This window comes from Ursus arctos, unplaced genomic scaffold (assembly GCF_023065955.2).
Source record: "Ursus arctos isolate Adak ecotype North America unplaced genomic scaffold, UrsArc2.0 scaffold_4, whole genome shotgun sequence".
In the NCBI taxonomy this organism is placed as follows: Eukaryota; Metazoa; Chordata; class Mammalia; order Carnivora; family Ursidae; genus Ursus; species Ursus arctos.
The window spans coordinates 85,498,926-85,516,941 of record NW_026623056.1 but is presented as its reverse complement, the minus strand read 5'-3'; positions in this window follow the sequence as shown (position 1 = coordinate 85,516,941).

Below are 18,016 nucleotides of genomic sequence, written 5' to 3'. Positions count from 1 at the left end.
AGGTTACAGGCACTAGTATCTAGTAAGAATTATTGCACAGGGGCCCTTGGGTGGCTCAGGTAGTTAAGCATCTGCCTTTGGCTCCGGTCACGATATCAGGGTCCTGAGATCAAGTCCCTGCATGGGTCTCCTGGCTCAGTGGGGAGTCTGCTTCTCCCCCCGCCCCCCGCCGTTCGTGCTCTCTCTTTCTCTCTCTTGCTCACTGTCTCTCTCAAATAAATAAATGAACTCTTAAAAAAATTGTTGCATAATGATTAGAAAAAGCAAGACAGGTCAGGCTACAGCAAGCACACAGGGAGTGTTGTGTGGCTGTGCTCACGTGTGGCCCATACGTGTGGCCAAAACAGAAATCTGCTTGCTGAGGCTACAAATTTATCACATATTCATGCTTAGTATCTAGTAGCTTTATATTAATTTGGGTGCGGTATTAATTTGGATAGTATCACCCTTACCAATCCTCATCTTGTGATGTTCGAGTGCTAAATTCTTTACCATTTTAGTTTCGTACTTTTTTTTCTTTATAATTTTAAATGTAAAAGATAACGGGTGGGAACAACAAATAGAGAATCACGTACTGATGAGTTTCCCAGCGAATCCCACATTGGTGTAACACATACAAGCACACGCGTGCCCGCCCTCCGCACACACAGCCCACCCCCCCAGCCCTCCCTGATTCCTTCTCTCACCTGTGAAACAGATGGGACCACCTTCATTTAACTCAGCTGTTAATCTAAAATGGCTTGCCAGCAAATGTGCTGGAAGCAACTCAGGGAGTAAGGCCATGCACGAGTCCCCACCCCCACCACTTCTCAAGTGCCCAGTGACAGTGGTGCCAGGTGACGTTGGTCAGAATGTCTAGTTCCAGAATGTCATAACTGAAAGGAATCTTGAAGGTCCCCCGGTCCAATATTCCTATGTATTAGGAAACTGAGGCACAGAGAAATGCTCATCGTTACGTCGTCAATTAGCAGCAGAGCTGGGACCAGAACTCAGGGCTCTGATTCCTGATTCCTATTCAGTGCTGAATTTTCATCCTGAGATAATGGAAGTGAAAATTATATAAATCGGGCAATGGTTTACCAGTCAGAGTCCCTTAATTCTTAAAATCCAGTCTAGGTATTTCAGAGGGAATATAAAAAAGGGAACTGGATACACATGTGATATAAAACCTAAGAAACCACTAGAAAGCCATTAGGCAATCAGTGATGAGCTATAAGAACATTCCATTCCTACCTCTTGGGCTGGAAGTATGTTGGGAGGATGTGATATCAAACTGGGGCCCCTGGGTGGGGACTTCCCAACTGAAGCTGAGAACTCAACGTGGAGGGCTATCAGGTAGGAGACGCAGGTACGGTTACAAGAGGAATAAGAAAGACTCTCAGTCTTCTCACTGCCTCCTATTGGACAAGCTCATTAGAAGCCAGTTGGCAAGGGGCACGGGAAGTGCAGATTCCTGTGGCACAGAATAGAGCAGGGCAAAGGTTGGGAGGGCATCTGAGAACAGAGAGACCCCTGCCACCACAGATGCATGGCCTTAAAAACGCCGTATGGTTTTACGATAGCTTTATCATCTGCTTATGTTTTAAAACTAACTGTAGAAATAATCCGTGCACCAAGTTCACAATAACTAAGGTGAGTAGAGATGCCAGTTGAGATGGAAACTTTGGCCATAAATGTTCATAATGAAGAGCTGGCCATACCCATCCCCCCTTTGGCCTTACTTTGGTCCATTCTCATTCATCTCTGTCTGGAGGTGTTCGACTTCCGAGTTTCTTATCTGAATCTATAGTCTTGTTCTTGGACAGTACGCAGTTTCTGCTCACAGCTTCCTGGAAATTGGTTCTATTTGTTTCACAATTTGGAATTCTGAGGGTGGTTCCTCAGGCGCAGGATGAACCAGAATTTGTGACCGAAGACGCATGCTGGCACAGAGTTTTTTGGTTTTGTGTTTGTTTTTGATGTTTGGTAGTACAGTACATCTGTAATTATTTTTAGCATTAAATGGCGCACGGCAGGAGAGAGTTAATCTACCCAGCCTCACAGAGCAGTAACGGAAGCATTGAAACATTAGCCCTCTTTGAGGATTTTCTATGTTTCAAGAGTTCTTTTAAATGCTTTGCCTCTATTAACTTACATAAGCCTCACACTCACCAGATTATGTGTTAGAAACAACTAGTTCCCCAGTTTTCAGGGGAGGACACTGATGATGACAAGAAATGTTGAAGTAACTTGGCCAAGTCGGCAGGTTGATAAGTTGCGGGTCTGTGTTCGGAAGCCACAGGGCTTGGCCGAAGTGCTCATTTGTTAACCCCTCATTTCTGGCTGCGGCTGGTGTTGGCTGGTGTGCGGGTCCTCCCCAGGGTCCTCGCCCTGGTCCCCCAGGCTCTGATGCCCAGGGGGCCGGCCGGTTGGCGGGAAAGCTGATGGTGCTATGACGAGGTGGGGAGTGCCACATTGTTGCAGGGCACTTAGTTGCTAATTGCCATTTAATCACAAGATGAATACAGTTATTTCTTTTTTCCCTCTACCCCAGTGCCAGTGAGATGGGAATTACTTCTGAACAAAGTGCTGAAGATGTGGCTTCGCATAGAGCTGGAGCTAAATGCCACAGCCTTTGAGCCACCGCATTCCTGGCAACACTCGTTTACCCACGTGGCTAATTAAACACATGGCATTGATAACAGATGCTCATTCCAAGCTTCCCATTTCCCTTAAATGATGATCCCCACTCCCCGCTCCCCCCCCAGAGTTGATTTAAACACACACACACACACACACACACACACACACACACACACACACACACGGGACTTTATATTTGGCATATTAACTCAAATCTTTGTAGAGGTGACATTACACTTTGGTCAACAATTGAAAGAGAAAACCTTGGGGGCACCTGGCTGGCTCAGTTGGTAGAACATGTGACTCTTGATCTCAGGTGTGTGAGGTCAAGCTACATGTTGGGGGTAGAGATTACTTAAAAGTAAAAAACCTTATAAAAGGGGCACCTGGGTGGCTCAGTTGGTGAAGCATCTGCCTTCAGCTCAGGTCATGATCCCAGGGTCCTGGGATCGAGCCTCGCATCTGGCTCCCTGCTCAACGGGGAGCCTGCTTCTCCCTCTCTCTCTGCCTGCCGCTCTGCCTACTTGGGCTCTCTCTCTCTGTGTCAAATAAATAAATAAATTTTTAAAAAAATCTTAAAAAAAAAAAAGAAATAAAGGGGCGCCTGGGTGGCTCAGTCGTTAAGCGTCTGCCCTCGGCTCAGGGTGTGATCCTGGCAGTCTGGGATTGGGCCCCACATCAGGCTCCTCTGCTATGAGCCTGCTTCTTCCTCTCCCACTCCCCCTGCTTGTGTTCCCTCTCTCGCTGGCTGTCTCTCTCTCTCTGCCAAATAAATAAATAAATCTTAAAAAAAGAAAGAAATAGAAAACTTTGCATTTGAATAGTTCTAACTTAACAATGAGTCAATCTAGAGTTTGTTTCTCCACAGTTGCCTGTTTCCAGCTGTTGTGTATAGAGTTGAGGAGGGGCTGCTTTTGTTGTTGTTGTTGTCGTTGTTTAAGTTTGAAGGGTGTACAAACTGAGCTGTATGGAATTTCTCTAAGCCTGAAAATGCAATCTATTGGCTTATGCTTTTCTGAAGATATTTTCTCCAGGTGACTTGTAAATGGGTTAGGGTCTTCTTTTCACAGAGGGTAATAAAGTGAGCAGATTAAGTGACTTGTCCAGAAGAACTCCACAAATGCAGTCCTTTTTTTGTGAATCCTGGTCAAATGTCACAGGTGATACCTGAGGTTGGTAAGCCTTCAACCGTACAAAGACCTCATCGGTTTGGTTCTGGTTTGGAAGAAATGTGCAGATCCGAAATAGGTCATAAGAGTAGCAGAGCAGCCAAATGTTCAAAGCAAGAAGTCTGCATCACGGGTATAACCGGCCCAATGGACTTTGCAGGAGCCTCCTGGGTGATGGAGCCATGTTGAAGGTCCCTAGGGACGTGGCGGCTAAGTCTTTGTTGGTTATGGAGGCCTCGGTTTATGGGTTTTGTGTGGGAGCTCCCTGGATTGTGATCTAGGCGCCTTAACAAACAGCATCCGGACCGTCTTATTAAGACACAAACTGCTGGGCTCCTCCTCCAGGGTCTCAGATTCAGTTTTGCCCGGGGCCCAAGAATTTGCAATTTTAACAAGTTTCTGGATGTGCTGATGCTGCGTCCTTGGCAATCACACTGTGGGAATCAGTGCATTACGGGCTTATTTCTTCCTATCACCACAATCCACTGTGGGTCTTTCTGGCTGAGCAACTCTCCGGGAATGCTCTCCTCCAAGTGGTAAGTCAGGGACTTAGGCTCCTTTCTTAGAAGCACTACCATTCTCAGAGACCTTGGACTCCTGTTCTGTGGGAAGCTAGGGGCTTGTGGAAGAGCAAGAATCACAAAGGATTGTGCCAGAAGGTTCTAGGCCAGGCCTGGAAGTGGGAATTATTACTTTCCTTACATCTCATTGGCTAGGATCAGTCACGTGGCTCTACCTAACTGGAAAAGGAAGCGGGGAGCAGAGTCCAGCTGGGTCTTCAGGAGGAAAAGGAAACTGAATTTAATGAAAATACAGTCGTTTTTTGGCCACACCTAAGCTATGAAATCCTCCTCTTTACTTTCTGCGGCACCTAAGACACTAGAAATTATTTATCAGCCATTGATTTTGAAAGTTTAATGATGTTCCTTGACCCACCTGGACGTGTTCTTGAGTACTGGCTAATGGAGGTGGTGGAGTGTGTTGTCTGTGTTCCTTCCGTGGATGAAGACACTGTGGTAACAGTTCACCAAGGTGAAGGGTGTGTCTGTCCTGGAAGCCAGGCCAGATCTGGAATGGGGGTCTCTATCTGGACCAGGTTTCAGTCTGCTGTCTCTCAGCTCCAGATGCACCCTTGTCTGCCCTGATTTGTGATACTAGAGCTGGACCCTGTAAACATGGCTTTTTTGCCCACTTGCTGAGTATTAACTTCATCACTGGAAGGTTCTAGAATACAGTGCAATGTGAAGAAACTTTGTTTCTGAGTTCTGGGCCCCCACTATTATTGTTCATTGTAGTGGTCCAGCAACCCATGGGGCTAAGCCCAGCTGTGCCCTCAGGCCATGCTCTCTCCGCTGGTGGCTGGTGGCCACTTCCCAGAAGCTTTTCCCACCATACCTCCTGCAATGACAGGCTGCTTCTCTAGACCATCTCTGGCCTTTGCCTTCCAGAAAGGCTTATTTTTTTAATCCCACCAGTGGGTTGTGAGTTCCTGTGGTAGCTAAGCTCTCTGATGAAGTCTGAGTCTCAGCCTTGGGGGTGGCCAAGCCTAGAGAGAGAGAGGCTTTTTTCTGAGTTCTTGGTCCCTTTATCTGTTCTCTCTCAGCCTGGTGGTAAAAGCTACTCTTTGTACATGCTACCTCTTTCAGGGTCCATTTTTGGCCATTTTTCATAGTCAAGCAAATTTTAACTTTTATAGTTAACATTTCTTTATATTACATTTTCCTTGTTAAAATAACTAGAGTGATTTCTTTTGACTGGACCCTGACAGATACGACCTCCTTCTGGTAATTTTTTGCTGTAGAAAGGCCAAGTTGAATGTCCATCTTCTCAAATCACAAAGCAGGACAGCAGGACTCTGCCTACTCAAAGCTCAGTCCCATCGAGTCCCCTTCTTTGTTCTTTGCTCTAGGATGTTGATTTCCTGTCCTGAGAAAGGCTGGTGTTCTTATCAAAGATTCAAGGGGAACAGCGTGAGGGGGTCTTCAAGTCTCAGGCTTCTAAACTTTCTAGTTTTGAGCCTCAGTAACCAGGGGCTCTGTGGGTAAGGCCCTGGGGAGGGTTCCCGGGTTAGCGGGGGGCATGGGAAAGAAAGAGAAAGCACACGTGTCATTAGTAACTAGAACCAGTCTTGCTGCCTTGGTCTCTGTCTGGGGGTGAAACCAGAACTGTGTGTAACCGCCCGGTCTTTTGCCTTGGCTTGGTTTTGCTGCCACAGCAGCAGGGAATCAGTACAAACTAAAACAAAATGAAACAGACAAACAAACAAAAAACCCCACAGAACAACAACAACAAAAACCCTCAACACGACCCTCACAAAATCCCAAGAAAAAACACACGGTCTAATTTTAGGCCACAGAAAATGAAAGGTCAGCATAGAAAAAGGATAATAATATTAATAATTCCAGTCAGCATTAGCTACTTATTATTTCTTTTTCTCCATAGAGGATGGGTCCATGCCAGTGAAAGGTTGAGGCCAACTCTGCTTCCTTCCTCGCAGGCTAACCTTGGCTTCCCAGACGGGCCACCGTGAGGGCTTCCCATCTGAGGAAGGCTCAGTCTCGGACAAAGCAAGCAAATTCCTGTGATTTAAGGACCCTGAGAAAGTTCCCTCCTAGGAAACCTCTACCCTATTGCTACGACTTCTGAAGTTTCATTGAGAGACTCGTGGATGACCATTTACAGACTCCCCAACCCTTTAAAAAATTGTGCTGAAACTCACTTATAATAAAACTAACTGTTTTAAAGGGAAGAATTCAATGGTGTCAAGTACGTGCACAACACCATATAACTACTAACTCTATCTAGTTCCAAAACATTTTCATCACCCCGAAAGGAAACCTGGTACCCAATAAGCAGCCATTCTTTCCTTTCCTTCCCTCCAACCCCTGGTACCCACCAGTCTGCTTTCTGTGTCTATGGATTAGCCTGTTCTGGGCGTTGCAGATCAGTGGGACTATACAACATGTGGTCTTTCGAGTCTGGCTTCTCTTACTTAGCACCCTGTTTTCCAGGTTCATCTGTACTGTAGCTTCTTTTTTATGGCTGAATCCGAATGTCCATCAGGGGATGTATGTATCAACTGCCTTTTAAATTATTTTTAAATGATCTCCTCAAATAGAGGAGATAACGCCTAGGACCACTGCCACCAATATCTTACTTCACAGAAGCTTATCTGATACAATTCCTTTGGACTAAAAGGACCAGGGAAAGTTGCAGGGTCGAGGGGACTCTCAAACTACAGAGCGGTGGTGGAGGAATGGAGGGGCAGAACCAATTACAATTTAGTGGAGGTCTGACTCTGGTTTGAGTTCTAGGAGATGATTCCTGTGGCTTCTCTCTGACTCAATGCTACATGGCGTTGAGGGTGTAGAAACAGACCCCTTTTCTCACACCCCTTATGCTCAAGGATCAGCACTAAAAGAGGATCTGGGTGAGAGAAGATCTGCCTTCTCTTTATCCAGCACATCTCTGGACCAAGTCTCCTGGGATGAGGACCTCAGTCGCAGAGCACATAACCTCATCGGCCCCAAGTGGGTCCAAGCAATGCCGTGGATCGACGCGGCTCCCACGTGATTGCCTGGTGATCACACTTACCACAGGTGTGTGGTCTATACTGAGTTGAGTTGAGTTCCCACTCCTTTGGAAGGAAATAGTCCAAGAGTCAAGGAGACAGATTTCCCTCTTCATCTTCATTGGGAATTAATTTGCTGGCAATTATAGTGTCTTTACCATACACTTAGAGTCTCAATCATTTACACTCCAGGAAGGAGAACGACTCTTTATGCCTTTTTTATTTTAATTATTGATGCTTAAAACCATGAGCCATTCATTTCCTGCTTTCTCAACATTCGTAATTGACTAATTCAAGGCAGGTGTGGGTTTGAGAAAGCTGTTTAGTTGGCACGAGGAATGATCGCTGCAGGGACCATGCTGTTAATTTTGCCCACAGATAATTATCAGTCATATAACACTCTAGTTTCTGCACTGGCGCACACAGGTGGCTCCCTACGTGCATCGGTTTTCTCTAGACATCAATGGCAGGGTTGGGGCATGGGTTATCTCCCATATAGGTATATATAAGGGGTATTTCTAAAGTAGTGCTGAGGTACACATAGGTCTTTCATTGTACCTACTCTTTCCTCTGTACTTCCTGTAGGCATCCAGTTAGTGACAAAATCTTGTACCAAATTCTGCTTGGAAGCGATTTGCTCTTAAAAAGACCAAATAGAAAGAGCCACAAGGGGAGAGTGAGCAAGGACAATTTAAGCGAGGCAAGACGTGCAACCAGAAAAATCACGAAAGCTCAAGTTGGGAATGATCACACTTTGATCAGATGTCATTTTATTAGACAGAGGATGGCATGAGTTCAACAAACATTTCGAGAGAGTATACCATGTTTCAGGAGGGTGCTACACTGCCAGGGACTTGAAGAATAACATGTGGTCACAAACCTGAAAAATATGCATGTTTATCAGAGGAGAAGGAGTCTTATACTTCAACTCATAGTAGAAATGGGATATGTGTTATAATCAGAGAAAAAAATAACAGAGGGACTCTAGAAGGGGAAACTGCTCATTTTGGGAGAAGGAGGTGGGAGATGATGGGGGTGCAAGGAAGTGTCATTTAGCTCAAGTTAGAAGGGAAGGGGGATTTGTCAGGTGGAGAAGGAAGGGGGAGAGAGAATTCTAGGAGTGTCCAAATGAGAAGACACCAGCTGGTTGTCAGATGGGCGGTGAGAACCATTTAGAGGCAACTGAAATCTTGGGAGACTGATGATAAGGCAAGATGGTGGGACTGTTGAGTGGGGCTGATTCAGGCAGAGATTTGGGAGATAAGTGGTAGCTCTGGGGAGCCTCATGGATGCAGGGGTCTAGGGAGAGAAAGGAGATGTGGATGATGACAGTGCTTCCAGCTTAGGTGGACCCTAATACCCTTAATGAAGGTAGAGAAGGTGGTAGCAGGTGGTAGAAGATTCATCTCTGGCCATGGTAAGTGGGAGTTGCCCCAGAGATACCTTGGGAGAGGTGGCTGGTCGGCGTTGGGGTCGCACCCTCGTGGGCAGCATGGAAGGCAGCTCCCATGATCTACAGGTATTAACATATCCAGTTCTGATGTTAAGCAATTAACATATTCGGGAATGACATTCAAATTTCTTGCATTTGTGCTTGAAATCCTCATGCGTGCATAGTTCATCCTAGTTTTTGTTTTCTTTGGTTCAAAGAAATGAAGTTCGCTCATGAACGCCTTAATACTTTACCTGGTGATGTGTTTTGTTTCTATTTTCTTAGCCTCTGGAGAAAAGACCAAGGCATGTTAATTACATACTACTACTAGCACATTGTGAGCCTCTGGAATAGTATTTGTCTGCAAAGCCAGTCTAAAGTATTACTTAAAAATTCAAATGTATTAGAGAGAAACACCTAAAGAGTTACTCATCGATAAATTTCTCCTTTTTCTTCTTTTCCTAGTGAAGGCCAAAGAAGTGTCTCTAGCAAAAATAACTAGCAGCCTAGCAGTATCATCCACCTGTTTGGCAGTAGGGGAGGGGATGGGGGTTTCCAGCTGGACTTTGCCCTTATTTCCCTCTTCTGGTCATGAAACACAATGGCTCCCCAGGAATGGAAGGATAAAGCCAGAAGTCTCAGCCTGATTTCCAAGTCTCAAGTCTGAACCCCATTTTTGTGTCCCAGTCTTGCATAACAACCACTAATAAATATTCCTGTTCAAGCCAGTGGTGTCTTCTTGCCATCACTCAAACCTGATATAGGCATTTCTGCCCCTGTGCCTGCCCGGGCTTGTCCACACCACCTCCAGAGCTTTCCCAGTCCCCAGGGCTGATGACTTGGTGGGTTATCTGATCAGTGATGAGAAGCCCACAGCGATTTTCAATATGATTTGACATAATGCACTTTGTTGTTTTCAGAAGTGTCTCTCCAGTTGTCGAGTGTGGGCCAGAGACACTGGTGGGCTTTAGGAGGGCTTGTAGGGGTTCAGATGAGTGGGGAGGAAGCAGCAACAGGCTGCATTCTAGGGGAAAGGAGTCAAATTCGACATTTCCTAAATGGTGTCAACCAATGGTCCTTGGTTGCTTTTTGGATTTCTCTTCTAGATGGTGGTGGAGATGGGGAGTCTCGCGGTACGTGGGAAAACAGAAAGAGGGAGGTGAGCAAGAACACAGATGTCTGATCCAATTTGGGACAACTGAGTTCATGGTGTCTGGAATATCCAGGTGGACTTAGTCAACTGAGAACTGAGAATACCACTCTCAAGAGATGCCAGAAGAAAGGGTATAAAATAGCCATGAAAAGCACCACAAGTATTTGCATGTTAACTGTGGCTTCTGAAGTCTTTGAGGGGGTTTGAAAACAGTTTGTTTTCCACATAGTTTCAGCATTATTCTTGCTATCTTCTTTTTAAAATACTGTTTGCAGGGTCTGTGAGGAAAACGCTTGCTTAGCAGTCTAACCCATATTAATCACAAATTCCAAATTCATGGCATCAGAATTACAAGAAGTTTCGTGTTATATAATTAGAAGAAGATTCCGGTCCTCGGTTCATTGACTCTGGAGCCATATTACAGTCCTGTTATATTTGATAATGACATAGCAGACATTCTATCAGAACTTGGCTATATGGAGAGAGATTCCAAAACGCTTTAATCTTGTCACAAATCAGAAGCAGCTGCTCCTTATAAAATGGAAAGTTCAAGTTTGGAGGATCCACAGAAAAGCAATGTGACTTACAGTCTTAAGTAGCAGATTCTGGGGTTTTCAATTGGCAGGTGCTCCCCAAGAAACTACCCTCTCCCTACATTGATTTTTCTTGTGCTTATTCCTTTAGACTTCTCCCCATCTGAACGTTGCATTTGTGCAATGAACTTTATCTTAAAAACGTGGGCATTCTGTAGCTCAGACTAAGCACTGTCTGGAGACTTTCACACACTGATGAAAACACGTACGTGGAACATGGGGTTTAAATACGACTTGCCCCCTCCAAGTGAATGACTGAAGAGAGAACTGTGGTTATTGTCAGTCAGTCAGGACTGCCAGCCTCACATGCTGAGCCTACGAACCTTCCATAGGCTCTACAATGACATGAAACTGCTGTAGTCGAAACTCTGAAACTAACAAGGGTATTAGCTTCATCGATTTTCTGAAAATGGGAAAGGAAAAAAAAAGCGCTCGGCTAAGTCCAGGAAAGAGATTTAATACAACTGTCTTTTAATAATATTAAGTTTCCTAGAATCAATATTTTCTCCCCCTCGTATTATGCGATGGGTTGCTACACACCAGTTGCTATGTAGGAGGATGGGAATCAATAGAAGGTTTACTTTCTTTGGAGACGATTTCAAAGGCCTGCATAATGGAGCATAGATCAGGAAGAGCGAAATTGAATTTTAAGTACGCTGACATTATGCTATCATCTTCAACCCGGAGAATATAGATTGTTCTGGGGCCCATGGGACCCCTGAGGCACAGGGTGAGAGGTGCCAGTTACTGATCGGCCCACAGAAGTCCAGCGAAGGCAGCTTCCTCTGGACTGTTTAACCAGTGCTAAATGCGGGCCTTTGGGTCACACCTCAAAGGAGCTTCAAACAGTCCAAGGTGAGCAGGGATGACGGTGCGTTCTTTCTAGTTGAGCTCGGTGTTAAGTTAGGCCAGACCCAGTGTGTGTTCACTCCATGTCCGATGTTAAGCCCCCTTTCTCCTCAGCCTTATTTTATTTTACCTTATTTTGGAAAATGGAGTGACTATTTCTTCGCCAATAAAGATAACTCTTGATAGAATCGCTGAAGGTTTTTTTTTTGCAGCAGTGCTAAAATGACATTTCTAATTAGTACCTACAGAAAACAATAGTTCCACAAAAATACCTTTGTAGAGAGGGTAGAGAACATTAGTTTTTTGGGATGTAGATTTATAGTGGTACTCGTCTTTTATTTTAAGACTTGAAAAAAATTCTGGAGATTTATGGTGATGATGACCTCTGCCAGTCACTGTTCGTTTTTAAAAAAAAAATGGAATGACTCAGCAAGCCCACAACTGGGTGTTTCCCCGAGAGAACCAAAAACTTATATTCACACAACCACCTATACATGAACGTTTATAGCCTCTTTATTTATAATTACCAAGATCTGGAAATGAACCAGATGTCCTTCACCAAGTAAATAGTTAAAGAAGCCATGGGATACTATTTAGCAATAAAAATGAAAGGGGAGTAACTTTGATGGTTCTCAAAGATGTTACACTGAGTGAAAAAAATCCAGTTTTAAAGGCTGCATACTATATAATCCCACGTATATGACATTTTTGGAAAAGATCAGAATAGACCGAGAGAACGGATCCATGGTGTGGGAAATAGAATGTAACTATATGGGAATTTTTAAGGGAATAGAACTATTCAGAATCCTGATTGGGATGGTATTAGGCAAACGCACGCCTGTGTTCAAATTCATAGAACTATACACCGAAGGGGGAAAGACGAAGGTTAACTTTACTGTATAGTGAAAAAAAATTTTAAAAATTGTTTTTGTGGACAATATTTATTGTCCACAATAGCCAAAGCGTGGAAGGAGCCGAGATGCCCTTCAACAGATGACTGGATTAAGAAGTTGTGGTCCATATATACAATGGAATATTACTCAGCTATCAGAAAGAACGAATTCTCAACATTTGCTGCAACGTGGACGGCACTGGAGGAGATAATGCTAAGTGAAATAAGTCAAGCAGAGAAAGACAATTATCATATGATTTCTCTCATCTATGGAACATAAGAACTAGGAAGATCGGTAGGGGAAGAAAGGGATAAAGAAAGGGGGGTAATCAGAAGGGGGAATGAAGCATGAGAGACTATGGACTCTGAGAAACAAACTGAGGGCTTCAGAAGGGAGGGGGGTGGGGGAATGGGATAGACCGGTGGTGGGTAGTAAGGAGGGCACATATTGCATGGTGCACTGGGTGTTATACGCAACTAATGAATCATTGAACTTTATATCGGAAACCGGGGATGTACTGTATGGTGACTAACATAATATAATAAAAAAATTAATAAAATAAAATAAAAATAAAATAAAATAAAAATTGCTTTTATTTTGACTTTAAAAAAATTGGAAGCAGCTGCATTAGTGTATCTTTCCGTGAAAACAGATATTAAATGCCACAGATACAATCCCAAGTATCAGTAGCTGACGGCACACGCATGGTTAGGTGACGGAGGAGACCGGGGAGTAGTTTGGTTAGGACGTCGCTTAGGTGTTGGTTTACAGGTGCCTCGAACACAACCTGGATGAGCCCCGAGGATTACCGTGGGCTGAGTCCGTCCGTGTCAGCCGACATCAGACGGCATATTTGTGTGCTGTACGATTCCTAGCACATTCCCCTTTCCTCACTTCAGTGCTGGAAAGTAGGTAGGGCAGGACTCCTTGCCAGACTCTCGTGGGCACGGAAAGTGGAGGCACAGGAAGTGTTGGAACCTGGTCTCTGATCAACTGCGGAGTAGCTGGGACTGGTCCTGGGAAGTTCTAACTCTAGGGTTTCTTTTTAATTAAAACAACTCTTTTATTTGCACTAGCCTACATCTGGGTGATCTCCTAGGAAGCTGGGAATCACTGAGAGCACTTAAGGAGATTTATATGCGTAGCCAGAGCCCCTCGTCACAACGCGCAAACAACACACCCCTCGGTCACCCAACGGTAGAATGGTATAGAGAATTCTACATCCTTCCTGGGTTTTAAATTTTTGGTACAGCGAGGGGCAGTCAGTAAATTTCGTGAAATTAAGTTATTTCATCTTTTTGAAAAAAGGCATATATTGAGGGTATAGCTCTCTCATAGAAAGCCGGGATGCCAAGGAAACAGGTACAATGGGGGGTGAGAGAGGACCTCAGCCGCGGCCACACTTAAAAAAGACAGTTGTAGAAAGCAAAGGGGTGTCTGCCGGGGACCAGCACAGCGGGCACTTGGGCTTCAGCCCAGAGAGGGGCAGCACCAGCCAGAAAAGGGTCCACTGCTCTGAGCAGCTGCCCGCTCTTTTTAGGAGAAAGTCGCTGTTTTGAGCACTTAATTTAAGGTGCAGCCCCAGAACACTCAAAGTTGGGCCTTTCTTTATGTCTTTCCCATCCTCACAATTCCAGAGCTCTGTGCTTCTAACTTCCTGCCTGCAACTTGTGTCGGGAAGGTTCTAGAAGTTCTGCAGGAGCCCTGGGGAAAAGCCGGGGTCCTGTTCATGGTGCAGAGGAGGAACTCGGATTCCATTCTGAAGCGTCGGTAGCAGACCTGAAAACAAGTGCAAGCAGAACAAGATGAAAAGAGAAAAAAAATAAAACCAAAACCAAAAAAAAACAAGACAAAACAAAACAGAAAACAACCCTTTCTCTCTTCTCAAGATGGTTCACTGGATTTCCCATGGTGCTCATACTTAGAAAAGTTTGCAGAGTATTCGGGAGTTCAGAAAGCAGTGAGTGGATGGGATTGTAAATGAGGCGTCCTGGTGCCGGGGCTGGAGCCCTGGTTGGCCTCCTGGTTTCCCAAGCTCTAGGTCAAGCTCCTACAGCAGCACGGCTGCTGATGTTCTTCTGTGATGACAAAGGACCCTTTTGTGCAGTGTATTTTACTGGGGCAGGTGAGTGGCTCTTTGTCAATGAGCACAGTGCATGTTAGCACTCATTTTTTCATGCCAGCCTCTTACAGGGACACGCTGGTGTGCTGGCCAGCAAGCACGCACACTTGCCTGTATCACACTGGGGGAAGCCTGTGGGTGAGCGACATGTCAGCTGAGAGGCGGACAACACCCGAATCTGGGGGCAAAGTAGGAAGCCAGTGCCTGTGCAGTGACCCTTTCCTCATGTGTTGGATCTCCCATAACTCCATCACTTAATCCCATTTCCCCCTGTTGTTTCTCTTTCTCCCGTTGTTTTTCTGGAAATCTGCTTATTTATTTATTTATTTATTTATTTATTTATTTATGTATGTAAAGTTCGATGATTCATTAGTTGTGTATAACACCCAGTGCACCATGCAATACGTGCCCTCCTTACTACCCATCACCGGTCTATCCCAGTCCCCCACCCCCCTCCCCTCTGAAGCCCTCAGTTTGTTTCTCATAGTCCATAGTCTCTCATGTTTCATTCCTCCTTCTGATTACCCCCCTTTCTTTATCCCTTTCTTCCCCTACCGATCTTCCTAGTTCTTATGTTCCATAGATGAGAGAAACCATATGATAATTGTCTTTCTCTGCTTGACTTATTTCACTTAGCATTATCTCCTCCAGTGCTGTCCATGTTGCAGCAAATGTTGAGAACTCGTTCTTTCTGATGGCTGAGTAATATTCCATTGTATATATGGACCACAACTTCTTGATCAGTCATCTGTTGAAGGGCATCTCGGCTCCTTCCACAAACCCCACGTACCCCAAAGATACAGACGTAGTGAAGAGAAGGGCCATATGCACCCCAATGTTCATAGCAGCATTGTCCACAATAGCTAAATCGTGGAAGGAGCCGAGATGCCCTTCAACAGATGACTGGATTAAGAAGTTGTGGTCCATATATACAATGGAAATCTGCTTTTTAAATGGATCTCTTTCTTCCTCTGTAGGTGGCGATTTGCCGTCTGAATCCAGTAAGTGTGCAGTAAGCCCTCTCCCAAAAAGATTCCATAAAATCTCATAGTGTAAAAAATAAATTCAAAATGGATGAAAGACCTAGATGTGAGACAGGAAATTGTCAAAATCCTCGAGGAGAGCACAGGCAGAAACCTGTGACCGCAGCCGTGGCAACTTCTTACTAGACACGTTTCCAGAAGCAAGGGGAACAAAGGCAAAAAGGAACTGTTGGGGGCACATGGGTGGCTTGGTCGGTTAAGGGTCTGCCTTTGACTCAGGTCATGATCCCGGGGTCCTTGGATTGAGCCTCGTATTGGGCTCCCTGCTCTGTGACGAGCCTGCTTCTCCCTCTCCCTCTCCCTCTGCTGCTCCCCCTGCTTGTGCTCTCTCACTGTCTGTCTGTCCAATAAATAAAATCTTTTAAAAAAAATGAACTACCGGGACTTCATTAAGATAAAAAGCTTTTGCACAGCAAAGGAAACAATCAACCAAACTAAAAGGCAGCTTATGGATTGGGAGAAGGTATTTGAAAATGACATATATGATAAAGGGTTAGTATCCAAAGTCTACAAAGAACTTATCAAACTCAACACCCAAAATACAAGTAACCCAGTTAAGAAATGGGTGAAAACATGAGTAGACACTTTTCCAAAGAAGGCATCCGGATGGCTAGCAGACACATGAAGAGAGGCTCAACATCATTCATGATCAGGGAAATACAAATCAAAACCACAATGAGACATCTCCTCACACCTCTCAGAACGGTTAAATTAACAACACAAGAAACAACAGGTGTTGGCGAGGAAGCGGAGAAAGGGGAACCCTCTTGCACTGTTGGTGGGAATGGAAACTGGTGCAGCCACTCTGGAAAACAGTATGGAGGGTCCTCAAAAAGTTAAAAATAGAGCTACCCTGTGAGCCAGAAACTTCACTACTAGGTATTTACCCAAAGGATACAAAAATACAGATTCAAAGGTGTACAGGCACCCTGATGTTTATACCAGCATTATCAACAATAGCCAAACTATGGAGAGAACCCAAATGTCCATCGACTGAAGAATAGATGATAAAGATAAAGATAAAGAAGGTGTGGTATACACACACACACACACACACACACACACACATACATACCATGGAATATTACTCAGCCATCAAAAAGAATGAAATCTTGCCATTTCTGACGTGGATGGAGCTAGAGTGTATTACGCTAAGCGAAATAAGTACAGAAAGACAAATACCAAATGATCTCACTCATATGTGAAATTTAAGAAAGAAAACAGATGAACGTATGGGAAGGAGGAAAAGAAAAAAAGAGAGAGGGAAACAAGCCATAAGAGAGTCTTAACGATAGAGAACAAACCAAGGGTTGAAGGAGGGAGGTGGGTGGGGGATGGGCTAGATGGTTGGTGGGGTTTAAAGAGAGCATTTGATGTGATGAGCCCTGGGTGTTGTATGTAAGGGATGAATCACTCAATTCTACTCCAGAAACTAATATTGCGGGGGCGCCTGGGTGGCACAGCGGTTAAGCATCTGCCTTCGGCTCAGGGCGTGATCCTGGCGTTATGGGATCGAGCCCCACATCAGGCTCTTCCGCTATGAGCCTGCTTCTTCCTCTCCCACTCCCCCTGCTTGTGTTCCCTCTCTCGCTGGCTGTCTCTATCTCTGTCGAATAAATAAATAAAATCTTTAAAAAAAAAAAAAAGAAACTAATATTGCACTATATGTTAACTACCCAGAATTTAAATTAAAAAAGAAGCCCATAGTATAAAATGTGTTTATCTGTGAATATTTCAGAATTGTTGATAGTATTTCATGATAACATTTTCACCAGTGTGTTTGAAGGCTAGTGGTCCAGATGAAACTTTTCCAGTCTTTCTCCCAAGCTGAACCTCGTACCAACCTTTTGCCACCATAGATAAAATATTTCTAACTGGGCTCAGGCAGCCAGACCCGTGGAGCTATTACTGCCTGTTAGTCCACACGTTCCAAAATGACAACCTTATAATCATGGAAACAAAATTCATTATCACAGCACTACACGCCAGCTGCAGCTTGCAAATTATGTATCTGTTGGCTGACTCTCCCCTGAGCCCGACAGCAGGAGCACATGCCTTCCCCCTGCAGAGCTCTTGGCGTCTACCTCCGGTATGTGTTCTGGTGTGGCTCGTTAGTTGTTCCTTGTTAGCAAAGTTTCCCTCCCAAATAAAGGGTGTCCCTAATTCAGAGAATTCTCTCTCAGACTGCAACTGCCGCTCTGCTCACTGCCTCTGGCCGATGGTCCGCTGTCGTACGGGGGGACTTGTAGACCATGGCTCCCGTACTGCTCACAGGAAGGTATCTTTCTCCCTCCTCCAATCAACACCGATTTGCTCCCCACCTTCTGCGTGGTGAAATTATCAGCTTTCCTTGTGCACAGAACTATTACATCAAGAGGGGGGTTTCACCGTGCGTTGAAATTTGGAAAAAGAATGAAAATTGATTCAGTTTCCATTGTACATGATTTAGGCGTCTTTGGCATTAGGTATCCCTGTGGTTCTGAGGATGGGACTCTGGCTGCAGTGAGTTAGAGTGAGGATTTAGGCAGAAGCACCGTTTCGTTGTTATTCTTAAGAGCCTGCATGAGTA